We start from the raw sequence: 16,171 nt of genomic DNA on the forward strand, positions 1-16,171 counted from the left end.
ATACTCAGCAGGTTTCCTGATATTCATGTATAGCAACCAGGTGATGAAGCATGAAAAAACAAAAAACTGACCACCAACCTCAATCATTTTATTTTTTAGTTTCAAACAACTCTTTGCTTTTTTTTTTATTATCAATATATTTGTCGATTATCTCTGACACTATTCATTTCAACACTGATCTGGTTTTAGAGTATTTAACCCATTAGCATTCAGATTACTCTGTCAAATATAATGCTTATATATTCACATTCATCATCATCATCATTTAACATCCGCTTGATGATGATGAATGTGAATATATAAGCATTGTTCTCAATTAATAGTGCGTTATCTTGTAGCTTCAAGATTTCAATGAAGTGATTGTTTATTTTTAGAATGACATTGTAGGATAGGTGTGAGAGGCTGGATTTGGCCAGTTTAAACATAAAACAGGTAGAATATTTGGGCTACATATGGACAATTTAAATGTTAAAGGGCTAAACACCTTTGTGGTGATATGCATTTTGAAAAGTAGAATATTTTACACTTAAAAAATAGTTCAACAGCTCAAAGCCACTTTCACATGGCTTAGTTAATCCATCATCTCTGACAAACTTATTTTTTAAGATTTAATTCATAGGAGTGGCTGTGTGGTAAGTAGCTTGCTTACCAACCGCATGGTTCCAGGTTCAGTCCCACTGCATGGCACCTTGGGCAAGTGTCTTCTACTATAGCCTCAGGCCAACCAAAGCCTTGTGAGTGAATTTGGTAGACAGCAACTGAAAGAAGCCCGTTGTATAGATATATATATGTCTGTGTCTATGTTTGTCCCCACCCATCATCGCTTAACAACCAATGTTGGAATGTTTACATCCCTGTCACTTAGTAGTTCAGCAAAAGAGACTGATAGAATAAGTATTAAGCTTACAAAGAATAAGTCTTAGGGTCAATTTGTTCAACTAAAGACAGTGCTCCAGTATGGCTGCAGTCAAATGACAAACAATTAAAAGCATAAAAGAAAGAATCCATAAAGATATACCAAGAAAGATTAAATTTAAGTACTAGTGTATTCATCTCTTTGTTCCATAAACTATTTTTTAAAAGAAATGAGATATTTTGAAAAAAATTGAAACAATACAAATCAGCTATTTCAAAGAACTTGTAGAAATGATTAAAAAAAAAAAAGATAGCAACAGAATGCAAAATCACATTGAGTAAATGTATTAAAACTGAAAAAGTAGAAATAAATGTGACTAAATGCACAGGAGCAGATTTATGCAAGGAAGTCAAATCAAGTGAAAGAAAATTTAGAATATAAGTACAACAAAATCTACAAAACTGATTACACTTCTGTTCCCAACAAATAACTATTTGAAGCAAATTATTTGTTAGTTTACTTATGTTGATTAGTTCAAAGGTATGAGTTTTGCTAGTAATAAAAGACAACTTGACCGTTAATAATTAACACCTGCATTACATCCTTAGCTATTAGGTTAGTACAAAAATAATTGTGGTTTTTGTTGATTTAAAGTATGATGTCTTATTTTTAAATAAACTTGAGTTTAACTCTTTCTCTGTAACATACAATTTTGAAGTGCCGATTTGGGTCTGATTTATCTAATTGTTTTGTTATCGATAATTGTTCTAGATAATTTTTTCTTGTTTAGGCTGTCAATTGAGAGGAAAAAAAAAACAGATACACGTGATTTTATTGTATGAATTTAAATGGAATGCAATGCAACAGAATCTACTTGCAGTACCAATGAATCATTTGGTCAGAGAATTATTAAGACTTACAATGAACAGCTCAACATTGGTTCCAAAAAGTTCATAATGGCAATGAGAGCTTTGGAGACGAGAAAGGCTGCAAATGGTCTTCTATGAATGATGCCCAACTCAGTGTCTTTATTGAAGCAGAATCAAGTAAAACATCTCAAGAGGTTGCAGACAATTCAACATCTGTACAATATTGCGAAAAAAAAAAAAGTTCAACAAATGCAAGCCACACAATCTGAACAAAATTTGTTTTTAAATTAAAAAGAAAATTGCCATTATGAAGTCTACTTATTTTGTGCAGCTAGAACAAATGATTTCTTGATTCCAATGCAAACTATGATAAAAAAAAAAAAAAATGAATTCTGTACAATGGTCGACTGTAATCTACACAGTGGTTGGACCAAGATGAAGTGCCAAAACACTTCCCAAGCTGAAGCTGTGTCAAAAGAAGGTTTTGGTCACTGTTTGGTGATTGGCAAGTGCAATCATCCACTACTTTTTCTGGAATCCTGGCAAAAGCATCACAACAGGGCAGTATGACTGGGAAACTGACAAAATGTATGAAGAACAGCAATGTTCACATGTGGTGTTGATCACTCAAAAAGGACCAAATCTTCTCCATGACAACACCCAAGCACATGTTTTACATATGACTCTGCACAAATTGAACAAAGTGGCATACAAAAATCTACCTCACTGAGTATGTTTTCCACACCACTTTCCCATGAATCTTGATGACTTCCTGCGAACACTTCCAACAACCAAACAGTAGATCCAAGTGCTTCGAAAGGTATTTTGAGCTACTTCTTTGTTTCTATACTACCAAATAAATTCATTTCTTGCTGGCAAAAATGGATTCTAATAGGAGTAATGTGGACTAACCACACGAAAAAAAAAAAAAGTCCAGGGATTAGAAAATATGCTGCAATAACCAAGATAACTATTCCATTCTGGAAAAATATTGAATTTCAGACCCACAGTGAGAACAGATTCTTTGAAAATGAACAGTTGCAACAGGTTATGCTTAAATTAGTTGTTTTCTGAATAAATTTACTCAATTTCATACACTTAAAAAAAAATTATAACTCAGGCTCCTATATCCTGAATGCACAAAAAGTGTTTTTATGAATATGTGCTACTGAAATTGGGGGACAGCTAATATGTCTATGAGTCCTTCATTCCATCAAATACAGTAAGTTTCCTACATTTGATGATAAATTATTTACTATTCTTAGATTTTGCATTGTAGCTGGAATTATAATTCAGTATTAGAGAAATGCTTTGCTCAATATCCACCATCTATAAGACTATAAAACTAATAGTTATATTTTATACTACATTCACTGAAACACCATATCTAATTTGAGGCTACACTGACAAGCTTGTTGAAGGGATTGAAATTATGACCTTTGGATCAATAGTCAGTTGTCTAACCTGTTAGTCACTGAAACATCTGGAAAGAAGAAAATGATAAGCTCAATTTACCATGAATCTCAGAAAATAAGTTGAGATGGAAGATAACAATTGCAAGGAAATGATAATGATATGAATGTGTGGCAAAAAAAGATAGTGAGAACCAAATGAACAAACTGGATTAGTAATAACTAAGTGGAAGTAAGCTAAAGCAAGCTTATAATATGGTAATGGTAATTTCTGAAAGAACTCTATAAGAACTCGCTAACAGAGGGAATGACTAAAGAATAAAATTACAAAGTCTGCAATAAAATAATGTGCAAATGTTGATGGTCTCAAATCATTATAAAGATGTATGTATATTGTTTAAATTTCTTCAGAAATGAAACTAACCTACAAACTGCAGAAATTATAAATAAAAAGCATTTCAATTTAAAAAAAAAAGGAAGAAGTAAACATTCACAGTGATTATGATATATTTACTTTGTAAAGTGGTTGGTATTTGGAAGACTTCATTGGTGCTGGTGCCACATAAGAAGCACTTTGTAAAGTGGCTGATGTTAGGAAGGGTATCCAGCCATAAAAATCGTGCCAAAGCAGACCTCTCCAATGCTGGTGCTACATAAAAAGCACCCAGCCCACTCTGTAAAGTGGTTGGTGTTAGGAAGGGCATCCAGCCATAAAGATCATGCCAAAACAGACAGTGGAACTGGCTTACCAGCTCCTGTCAAACTGCCCAACCCATGCCAGCATGAAAGATGGACATTAAATGATGATGAATATATTTTAAAAGCTCACATTGAAATAACTCTACTGGGGTTATCATCATTTAACATACATATTCCATATTGACATGGGTTGAACAGTTTGACAGGATCCAGCAGGTCAGAGGACTGTGTCCAAGCTCCAATGTCTGCTTTACATGGCTTCTATAGTTGGATATCATTCCTAACATATAACGCTTCAGCATTCAGGCTGCTCTGTCAAATGTGATGTTTACTTATTCACATTTTTTATAGTTAATCATACATCATATTGTGGCTTCAAAATTTCGATGATGTGACTGTTCATTTTCAGAATGTCATTGTAGGGTAGATGTGAGAGGCTGGATCAGGTCAGTTAGAACATAAAACAGGTAACATATTTAGGCCAAATATGGCTAGTTTAAATGCTAAAGGGCTAAAGTATAAAAGGAAAACAGTCTTTGAACACATGAGTGAATAGCTTGCTAACTTTATTTCATTAAAATTGAAATTACCTCTTACTATTTCAAATCTAAAACAACCACCGTTAAATGAAAATATTGTCACACAACTATTGTTATAAAAAGAGAAATGCTCGTTTAGATATAAAATACTATGATCAGTGCTCCAAGTGCCATATTCATATCATATCCACTTTAGCCCTGCTGATAGAAGTAGGACTGGTCTCAGTGTCTTTCATTGCGATTTTAAGACTGAATGACCAACCTATCTTGAACACTGGATATGTCAGCAACAGGGTTAAAGAGTCCACTCTGCTTGTATATATTTTTTTTTTCTTGTATTATTATTATTATTACTCAGCTGACAGAGTTCATGTCTTTTCCGTTTGACAATGTGTGGATTACATTGGTGGCAGAAATTGTTAAGTGGCTCTTAATGATGTCAGTAAGCATGCAATAACTAAATTTTAAGAGAAAAAGAAGCTATTCATGAAAGGAATTTCCTCTTCGGATATACATAAGCAGGACTATATAAAGTAATATTAAAAACAATGTTGTACCTCCTATACAATCGAAAATGACACGGAAAGAGACAGAGACACTTATCAGATAGGACTAGGATAAATATTTAATAGATATCAAATGTGAATTGAAGAAGGAAACTGAATTCAGACAAATTTTATAACCATATAAGAACAAAAATATGCAAGTATAAGAACTTCAGTGACTAGAGATATAAAAAATAAGTGGAAATGTGTATGTGTGTCTGTATGTGTGATTTGTTTCTTTCATGCCATTTTTCCATGCCAGCTGAAGTTGGATGAATGCATACTGAAGTAGTATTTTAAAGCTAGATGCCCTTTCTGTCACTAATCCTTACCTGTATTTCAAGTCATGAATTTACTTTTTTAAAATCCTCTTGCCTTTGAAGTTACTGAGCTATTAGACAATTTCTTAGCAGTGAGTGTCAACAAACATCAGCACCTTTTACTCAACACTTTTCATGCAAGGACACAGAATATAAACCTGGACACAGAATATAAACCTACACACAGATGCATATACATAGATCTTTCCAGTACTTTCACCTACCCTTATATAATACAGAGTAACAAAATATTTCCTCTATATAACACCGGTGCTTGTCCCTCTATCATATTCTTGCCTCTTAATGCTTGACATAAAGCCATCTCCTTTTCTACAACAATGCCACTCTTCTTCTTTGTCTTTCTCCCAGTACACTGTAATGTGGTTGGCATTAGAAAGAGCATCCTGTTATAGAAACATACCAAAGTAGACTTCAAGCCCTGAAGCAGTCTTCCAACTTATCGAATCCTGTCAAACCATCTAACTGATGTCAGTATGAAAGATGGACATTAAATTATGAAATACATGCATACACACACATGCAACAAGCTTCCAAACAGCTTCTGTCAATCAAAATCACTACAAGGTATTAGTCGGCCTGAGACTACAGTAGAACACACTTGCCCAAAATGTCATGCAGTGAGATATTACTCAAGACCATGTGGTAACAAAGTGAACTCCATATCCATACTGTGTTCACAGAGCAGTAGAATATCTTTCCAGGGTAGCAAGACTGAGCAAGATCATATAGAAGACCAGTATGTATTCCTGTTCCATGCCTATGATGTTGTCAAAGAGAAGGTAAAGAGCCAATACAGTTTGGCATTAGTGTCACTGAAGGCAGACCAACATTGAACTGTCTGAGAGACTCTAGCTCCAGATATATTTTCTATTAAATCACTGCCAGTACTTGACTGGCATGACTGGTACCAATACTTTTTTTATTGAGCTTGGAAGGACAAAAGACAAAATTGGCCTTACTGAGATTTAAACAGAATGTAATGAGCTGAAACAAATACTGCAACACTAACAATTCTACCATCAACTACTATATATATATAAGCTAATGAAGTTCATTACATAACCCTTATTTTTTCTGGTGTCACTTCTTTGTTCTTATATATATATATATATATATATATCTATATATATATATATTAAATATATACTTTTATAAAACAAAATTTTACAAAATATATAGTATCTGTTAACAGTCTTAGCAAAACCCCACAGGTGAGTTTTTGTGTATATATATATATATATATATGTCTCTTAAAAGATAGAGCTCAAAATCGATGCATTGAAGATACTTTATTGCAGAGACAATTATAACCCTAACCCTGGATACTCTATTGTAATGTGCATAGGTTTGGCTTATTGTGGTTGTTTCTGCTATTATAATTGTTGCTGCAATAAAGTATCTTCAATGCATTGATTTTGAGCTCTATCTTTTAAGAGACATATATATATATATATATATATGCTTAGTGCTGACTGTCAGAAGAAAAAGTACTTCGTATCAAAGATTATATTTTAATTTTGGTCAAGTTAATCTCTTACTACTCTGAGTTTCACCCAAGAGAGAAAGAGTGCCTGTTAGTGTGTGTGTGTGTGTGTGTAAATAGAGAGACAGACAGAGAGGCGGGTGTTAAACTGGTCATCTGACATAACAGCTTCCTCATATGTTGTTATGGTTCCCACTTCAATCTCCACTACATTAACTTTCATAACTTCCACTCTTCACCTCCTCTCCAGCAATTATCTTCCTCCTATCATCTATAATTATTTCACCTTATCACCATATCTACCTAGTCAGATCTTCAGTATCCTTTCCATATCACTTTATGCAGTTTCCTAACAACTTCCTTTCAAAAACAACAAGAACCACATAACCATTACTCAAATTAATGGGGGCAAACAAACTTATATAGTACCCTTACTTCTTGTAACTTTCAGTTGTCATGCTACAGATGCTGATTAATCAGCTTTAATAAGATTTCTTAGCTATGCCATTCCTCAATAAAGTCATGTTGCCTCAAGAAAAAAATTACTTTGTACCTTAACAGTTGCTTACTTAATATAAAGATTTTAATTCATCCTCCTATAAAAAAAAAAATACTAAAGCCACAGTCAGCAACATTTCGAATAAATTCCAGAAGAAAGGAATCTGATAAATAAAATTTTTTGCCAACAATCACATCGACTTGGCTTACCAATGTCTTTCTTTTGGCTCCTTCTCTTACTGGTGCTGTTCTCTCTTCTGAACCTAGATCTCAAACAAAATATTTCATTAAATACGCTTGTTTGCGTCTGAACTAATATCACTTCTACATTGATCGTCATCAAACAAAATCTACAATCCTTCATTTAATCCTTTTGGAATGAGTATTAAATGAACATTGCTGTATGAATATTAATACATTCATACCAGTCCAAATCACACAAAAGCAAGCCTTTGATTTGTTTAATCAGTAAAACTTGTTGAATTCCATTTTCATCTCTATTAAATAGTGCACGGACACTACTTCATTACGATAAAATTGAATGTCTTTTTTCTTACGCATCTGATGTGTATTTTTTTTTTAAACATTTGAAGACGTTATCTTTATATTCTAGTATGATATCGAACTATGAAAAAAGCTTCACTAGTTAAAGTTTTAAGCTGACAGTCCTCATTTATCAACGACAGGCCTACTTACAAAATTATATTTCTATTTTTAAGAAATATAAAATATATTGTCTTTTTAACTGTGTGGTTACAGAAACTGCGAAACGTAAAATGGTTTTACTCGAAGAAAACGTCTCTAAAGAGCTTACTCAAGATCCACAACTTAGACCAACATTCTGTACACCTTTAAAAATTAAGGACCAAAAGATTCTTCCCTAAATCAAATGATTTGTAGAAACTTTGTTGATAGAATAATGATTAAGAAACTGGAAACCTAAAGGTGTTTCTTCCGGCTTGTCACATTCTCAGTTCAAATTACACCTAGATCATTTTACCTTTCATTCTTTCGAGGTCGATAACCTACCGGTCAAGTACTGGAATCAATGGCATCGACTAACCCACTCCCCTCAAAACTACTGGCCTTGTGCCTAAATTTGAGCCCATTATTGTCATCCGCGTTATTATTATTATTCATTAAAAGAAATGACAACACTCGTAACAAAAGCAAATCTAACTATTCGATCCTTGCATTTCAGGATCATAAGCTACTCTTGCATTTCAGGATCATAAGCTACTCTTGCATTTCTTCAAAACCTCCATTAGCTTCCTGTAAATCTAGTGGTTTTTACCCTACACCCACCCGATTTGAAATATTTATATTAATGAGAGATAATCAGAACAAGAATTAACTTCCCTGAGTTGAGCTACAAGAGGGAATAGCACCCTTCGAAACATTTTTTTTTTAAATTTGTTAAAGGATCTTTAACTAGAAAGCTATGAAGTTGCCTTTATTTTTATATAATTGAAACTCTAGAAGATATTCTAAAGTAAATATATCTTCATAAATGTGCGCTGGATTTATAATTAAAAAAACAATCAGAGAAAAATGATAGTTTTTTATGAAGATGGTTGATGGTGTTGAACAAATATTATTGTAGTCGTGAGAACTTCAGTGTCTTCTACTTCTTATCGCAACCGGCTGAAGAGAGAGTAGGACTGTTAAATAAGATGTCCTTAGATACTAAACTTATTTCTGAATAATAAAGCCTTTTTCTTAAACGAATTTTAATTGATAGAAAAGAATGAAGTAACTCCGATACTACCGAAATCCAAAGACACCCTTCTACGTTCTCTTGAAATGGTGTATCACATTTTTTTTTAAACTTCCGCACCAGAGACTATTACACTTTTCGGTCCCATGTTCTAGAAAGTGGATAGTCATGAAATTATTCCTCATGCTTTTTCAATAAAATTACAACAACGTAATATTTTTAATGGTAGAATCGTAACTAAATGTCTACAATAGACATAGTCGTGAACGAGTGACAACAAAATAAGGGGGTGTAGTTTTCCTCGTCACCATTCTTGTCGCCTAATAATCGCTAATATTCCATCAAGTGTCCACCACAAAATACCCATGTCTCCACTCAGTCGCTTTACAACGATTATATTCATTATTAATTTCTAAAAATTCACACTAGTATCAAGACTTTAGTTTTCAAATATTGTCTTTTAAACATTCTACAGAATTGATTGCCAACACACTAACCGAAAAAAAAAAAAACCTGTTTTTAATTCTAGTCTTCCAATCGTGAAGCCCCACCCTAGAAAACGACAGTTCTTACTCTCGGTAGTATTACAACTACAAGATGTGCTGAGTTCACATTTAGATAGAGATAAGCAAAAGCTAAAATGTTATTGCTAGAGGAAATGGTAGTGAGAGAGAAAAAAAACAATAAAAAGAAAAAGAAAAACTTTACATTCATGAGAATGACATTAACATTTATCAGCAGGAATTTAAAAGGGGGGACAAAACACTAGAAATTTAGGAAACCAATAGGGAGCGGAGGGGAGTAAGTGAACAAATGCAACAACTCTTAGGCCTTTGTTACTAAATATCAATAAATTATTTGCCAAATTCCAAACTACATGCAAGTGAAATGTGTTGATCACACTAACTGAAGACGAGTAAACGATTGAAGTTGTGATGACATTTTGAAGAATAGTGGAATCTTTGAAATAATCTTTGTTCCATTTTCACAACAGGAGTAACTAATCGACAACACACTCACTACACATAGTAGGAGATAAGAAAAAAGTCATACTAGTTACCTAGAGATAATAATGTACGTGTACACAAAATATATGAACTTTTGACAACAAATTATATTAGAAGAACAATAAAAGTTGCTTATCTAATCTACAATGAGGTCTGATCGTCTTGGTTTTTAAGGAGATTACAAAAGTAAGGCGAGGGGTACATGTCACACAACAGTGGAAATAAGACTACCCGAAAATAGCAGGGTGACAGATATTCACAAGTAAACGTAATATACACACACCATACATCTACCTACATCTGTCAATGTGTGTATGTGTATAAAATGTAAGTATGTGTGTATGATGCCGCATACACGTGTGTACTACTTTATTTAAAAGTAAATCACTGAATCTGGAGATTGAAATAAAGATATCGAATATCAAAGAAGATATAAATTAAGGTGACAAGGATGATACCGAAAGTGATATTGGTAGGTACAATGGAAATTAGACACTACAAACAAACAAACAAATATTGACAACACCACTAACAACAACTGAAATAAATAGAAGGGAAAAACTTTTTCCGGGTGAATTTATATTCTCATAAGACATAATTAGCAATCGAATCCCAGTTTGGGAAGTCCACAGAAAGAGGTTTTTCACGTTCCTCATACGAAAATCATTATTTGATTTATTCAACTTTTGACGCCATGTAAAAATGTAATAATAGCATTAGTATAATAATAGTGTGTGTGTATATATATATATATATATATATATGCGTGTGTGTAATGTTTCATTCTGAATAGTGTTTTTAATAGCTTTTTCATGCATGCTTTAAACATTAGTCAGTTACGAATAAATAAATTTTAAGTAGAAAAAGTATGTACGAACATTTCTATAAATGACAATGATAGGAAGAGGAAAGGAGTAATGTCAGTTTGAGAAAATAAAGTCTCGACATTGAAAAGGGGTCCAGATTACAGTATTCGGGGACACATAAAGCTTAGTGGTAGGGAAGATATTCGTTTCAAAGCAGTCGCCACAGACCACTTGGTGAACGTAAGGTTAGTGTTAGAAGGAAAGAAATGTATTCATGCACGCATGAGAATGAATAGTTATGATTAAAGAAGAACAAGTTTAATGTATTTGAATTAAATTTATATTGTGAATAGAAAAATGTTAAAACTTGCCTCAACAAAGAGCTGAAATCCAAGGTCGAGATTTTGAACTCCAAATCCTTCGCCACAGAGAGACTACATATTTTGTTGAAGTAGGCATTCATTGAAGATAACTCAACCACTTTCTCGTGAGTTCTGTCCAACAGTAGGATACATGTAACAAATACAGTAATCTTTAAGTTTCAATTTAACCAATTTGCCATATGGAGATAGGGAAATTTAAAAACTCGCTTGTGATAACAAGCTTCCAGCTAATCTTGTGCTTTTAGGGCACCGACTGACATGAATTTCAGTAAAATTTTCCGACATATAAAGTCAGCCTTTCATTGCAGATATTGTGATAAATAGCATATATAAGTTAATCCGGGAGAATATATTAGAAGTCAAGGAAATGACAACTTCAATTTTAAAACAAGATGCGGTAGATTTGGAGTGTTTCAAGCAGTTTCTTCCGCCATGATGTCAGCTTTTATGACTAATGTGTTTCTGGAATCGGAAAACATTCGAACTGCGTCTTTAATTTAATTCCAGAAGTAACAAGTCTTTCCATTGATAAAATAATTTCACCACTTGTAAACTGCTGGTCAAAGTAATTGCTAATATACCTGAGAGTTGTCGGTAATATTTTGTAGAACTACTTTTCCCGATGTGAGTTCGCCAAGTTAGTACTACGCCATGAACAGATAACTCTAGTTTTCTAGGTTTTAGAGAAGTATTCTCCAAGAAATGTTCTATTATAATTCCATTCACACCTCGGGTACCTAAAAGGAATCGATACCAGTTCTTTATTTTATCAACCCAGAGAGGATGTAAGGCTGAATTGATCTCGATGAATTTTAATTCGGAACACGTTTTCTCCGATATTGGTTATTGAAATTGTACTCTTAGAGAACTAAAAATCTGATTAAGTACAAAATTTTGAAGTTAATAAATTAACGTTTACGATGAATATATTTAAGTATTATTTGGCTTTACTTATCCAACACTGAGCAAGCTTTTAATTAAATATGTATTACATCAAACATTTGGAAATCAAACATTACTAATGAAAAAATTCAACTTATCTTTCTGTATCAGATTTATAGATTGTTCTGTGATTTCTGATGTGATGAGAAACCTAAACGGGGAGCAATACGTTAGGTTTATTCAGTCAAGAAAGAAGCTGAGATAGAATTGGAAGTTTATTTTGAGAATGAGAAGCAAGAAAATAATCCTGATTGCAAGGCGCAAAGATTTTATAAACCCAGTTTGCACTGGGAAGAAATGTGCTCCAGTACATACTGTTGCACATGTTCTTGTTCATAATAAAAAGAAAGAATCACGAAAAAGTTATTATAAAATGAGTTTCGAATGTGTGATATGAATGACAGTAAAAATAATAGGACAGCTATTGAGGGTTACTTCCTCTTGCTTATTAAGATAATCAATGAGATAAATATAGAGGAAGCTGTAAATTCATGTTAAAAACAAAAAGATTATGTAGGGACTGTGTTAGTTACTTGACTGGTATAACAATGTTGTCTCAAATTGTTACAAAGGCAACTAAAGAGCAGTTACAGAGGTCTTACACTAATGGATAAAATATTAAAGTAGTTGAAAGTTTTGGTAGAGTGAATAGATAATAGGTTTAGTTTGGAATCACAAATGCTTCAAGAAATGTCCTCAGTACAAAATAACACTACTTGGTATTTTCCATTCTAGAGAAGGCCTCGTGTTATCTTTTGTATTTCCTACAGCTGTAAACTTGTATTTCCTATAGCTTTCAACTTGCAGTTATTCATGAAAAATGCTGTGTGGATTTCTCCAATCTTGGAGGCCCTGCAAAGGGAATGAGCACAGCTTCTCCTTTTAGACAAAGACCACACAAAAACTTTTTTTAAATAAATAAAGCTCTAACCATAGAAGAACGGTCATGAGCTCCAAAAGTCTGCAGTCCAGCCTGAAAAGAACTGAAATGCTAACTAGCAACAGGAAACATAAAATATCAGCATTTTCTAAGAAGAGGCTTTGCTTTACAAAAATAAGTGAGATGTATTGAAAAACTTAATTCTTTCTACTTGACAGCCAATCAATGGGATCACTGGCATATTAACAGGACATCTGGTCAGTTCCTCATTGGTCAATTCATCACAAGATAATTCCTTGCCTGGTCAACTTAGACTGCCAGCCACCAGGTTATTATTATTAGACTGCCAGTCACCAGGATATTCAAGTGACATTAAGAAATAAATACTTCTTGTTGATATTAAGAAATGAGATAATTTCAAATGATGAAAAATAAATTCAATTTTCTAAATAATTTTTAAAGCATTTGCTTACATCATGTAAATTCATATTCAATGAAATATATATCAATATTTAAAACATTAGTCCAAAATTAGAAACCAATATTTAAAACATTGGGTCTGGTTTGTCTACTGAATATTTTTTCATGCTTTTTCCATTTGTTCTGTTATATTTGTGTGTGTCACAAGAAATTAACATCACTAGATTCTTGATAAACTCTGAGTTATCCAATGCACCTCATTGCCATGGATACCACCCACACAGCGTACATACATAGGTACATTCATAAGTAGGCAATCAAGTAGGTAAATAGGTAGGTAAGTATGTAAGATTTTTGGTGGTTAGGTTAATTATATAGATTGTTAGTTACTTAGTTAATTATGTAGGTAGGTAGGTAGATAGGTGGGGAGATAGGCAAATAAACAGGTAGGTAGGAAAGTAGGTAGGGAGGCAGGTAGGTAGGTAGATAAGTAGGTAAATAGGTAGTACAGACAGGCATAAACATACACAGACACATACATGCACATACACACCATACATACACACACCACATATAAGCACATACACACATGCATATGTAGGCATGCATACACATGCACAGGCACACAGACATATGTAGGCATGCATACACAACAGGCGCACATACACACACACACAAACTTACATGTACAGACACACACAAGCACACATAGAAGCAGAAGTACACACACACACCTGCATACATACACAAATACACAAGCAAACATACACAGACACAGGAATACACACACAAAAGAATACATACATGCATACATACATATGCAAGCACACACACATGCGCACAACAAGGTCTTGGACAAACAATTGATTAGTTAGTTGGATATTTAGCCAGTTGACTAATAATAAAGAAGTGGAATCAAACCAGTGCTTGTGTTAATATTGACATAATGAATCTCCCTACACAAAATAAGACTAAAGATAACTCAGATCACTAAGACCAAAAAAAATTTACTCAATACCATGAGAGGAGAACAGTATATAATGAAAAATTTCATAGTATTGATGGCCATCATTGACTTTTTCGTTTTCTCCATCTTTTCCACAGCATACTCTCATTACTCTCTTTACTTGTTTCAGTCATTTGACTGCAGCCATGCTGGAGCACCACCTTTAGTCAAGAAAATCGACCCCAGGACTTATTTTTTGTAAGCCTAGTACTTATTCTATCGGTGTCTTTTTGCTGAAATGCTAAGTTATGGGGACGTAAACACACCAGCATCGGTTGTCAAGCGATGGTGGAGGGACAAACACACAGACACACAAGTACACACATCATCATCATCATCATCGTTGTTTAACGTCCGCTTTCCATGCTAGCATATATATATATATATATATAGAGAGAGAGAGAGAGAGAGAGTGTAGTGAGTGACACGTAAAAGCACCCACTACACTCTCGGAGTGGTTGGCGTTAGTAAGGGCATCCAGCTGTAGAAACTCTGCCAAATCAGATTGGAGCCTGGTGTAGCCATCGGGTTTCACCAGTCCTCAGTCGAATCGTCCAACCCATGCTAGCATGGAAAGCGGACGTTAAACGATGATGATGATGATGATGATATATATATATATATATATATATATATATATATATATATATATATATATATATATATATATACATACATACATATATACAACGGGCTTCTTTCAGTTTCCATCTACCAAATCCACTCACAAGGCTTTGGTCGGCCCGAGGCTATAGTAGAAGACACTTGCCCAAGGTGCCATGCAGTGGGACTGAATCCAGAACCATGTGGTTGGTAAGCAAGCTACTTACCACACAGCCACTCCTGCACCTATAAAAATTTCTTATATATATTTAGGAGTATAGTATTCACTGTTGACATTAATATGAAGTTATATGATCAGCAGAGGCTTTTGGTTGGCTTCATCTAATAGCTTGACTTAAAACTCTTGTATACTCTGATCTTTGTAGCAACTCTATAGGTATTAAATTAACTTTTGACTTTGAAAGATTTCTCAAACTATAAGTATCAGAGTGTAGCTCGAAGCTTTTTATTTTGAACTGTGTGTATGATAATAATTATTGCTGCCAAGTTCGATAAAGTTAGCACTTTCTGATCTGGTACTGCTGTTGGTAACAATAAGCCTTATTATATGACAGAATTTATTTCTACAGACTCTTCAGAATATGGTTCAATTCAGGAATATGCATCAACATCATCATCATTTAACATCCATTTTCCATGCTGGTATGGGTTGGACAGTTTTACAGAATCTGGAGAATTGTAAGGCTACATCAAGCTCCAGTGTCAACATTGGCATGGTTTTAATGGTTGGATGCTCTTCCTAATGCCAACCACTTTACAGAGTTTACTGAGTGCTTTTCTCCGTGCCATTGGTACTAGTGATATCACCAGGTGTTGGTCTGTTTATATCTCTGTAACTTAGCAGTTCAGCAAAAATAAACAATAAAATAAGATCAAGACTCTAAAAAGTAAGTACAAGGGTCAATTTATTCGACAAAAAGGTCCTTCAATGCAATGCCCCAACAAGGCTACGTCCAATGACTGACACAAATAAAGATAAAAGATGGAATATAATATTATTGCTTTACAGTACCTACATGGCTAGAGTCTTTGTATTGAAATTAACACAGTTACAGTCTAGTAGAGACATATTGTCTATTTAAAATACATATGTATCATTACATATATCTATTACTTGTACAATAGTTTATATTGGTAAGTACCA

At 33.7% G+C, this 16,171-nt stretch overlaps 1 protein-coding gene across 3 annotated transcripts in view; it reads right to left on the minus strand.

Moving 5' to 3' along the window:
- LOC106874504 (SH2/SH3 adapter protein dreadlocks) overlaps window positions 1-11,798 on the minus strand; it is a 93,425-nt gene extending 81,627 nt beyond the window's left edge. For 2 of the 3 annotated variants that reach the window (XM_014922252.3, XM_014922249.3), the window contains exon 1: window positions 11,144-11,798. The gene's annotated coding sequence lies outside the window, so the exon portion shown is untranslated. Of the gene's footprint in view, window positions 1-1,776; window positions 1,939-11,143 lie in introns of all 3 variants that reach the window. The other variant, XM_089352936.1, reaches the window with a different exon arrangement.
- Window positions 11,799-16,171: the final 4,373 nt, after the last annotated feature.

The sequence above is a fragment of the Octopus bimaculoides genome, chromosome 5, assembly GCF_046866305.1.
Source record: "Octopus bimaculoides isolate indiv1 chromosome 5, ASM4686630v1, whole genome shotgun sequence".
NCBI classification, from domain to species: domain Eukaryota; kingdom Metazoa; phylum Mollusca; class Cephalopoda; order Octopoda; family Octopodidae; genus Octopus; species Octopus bimaculoides.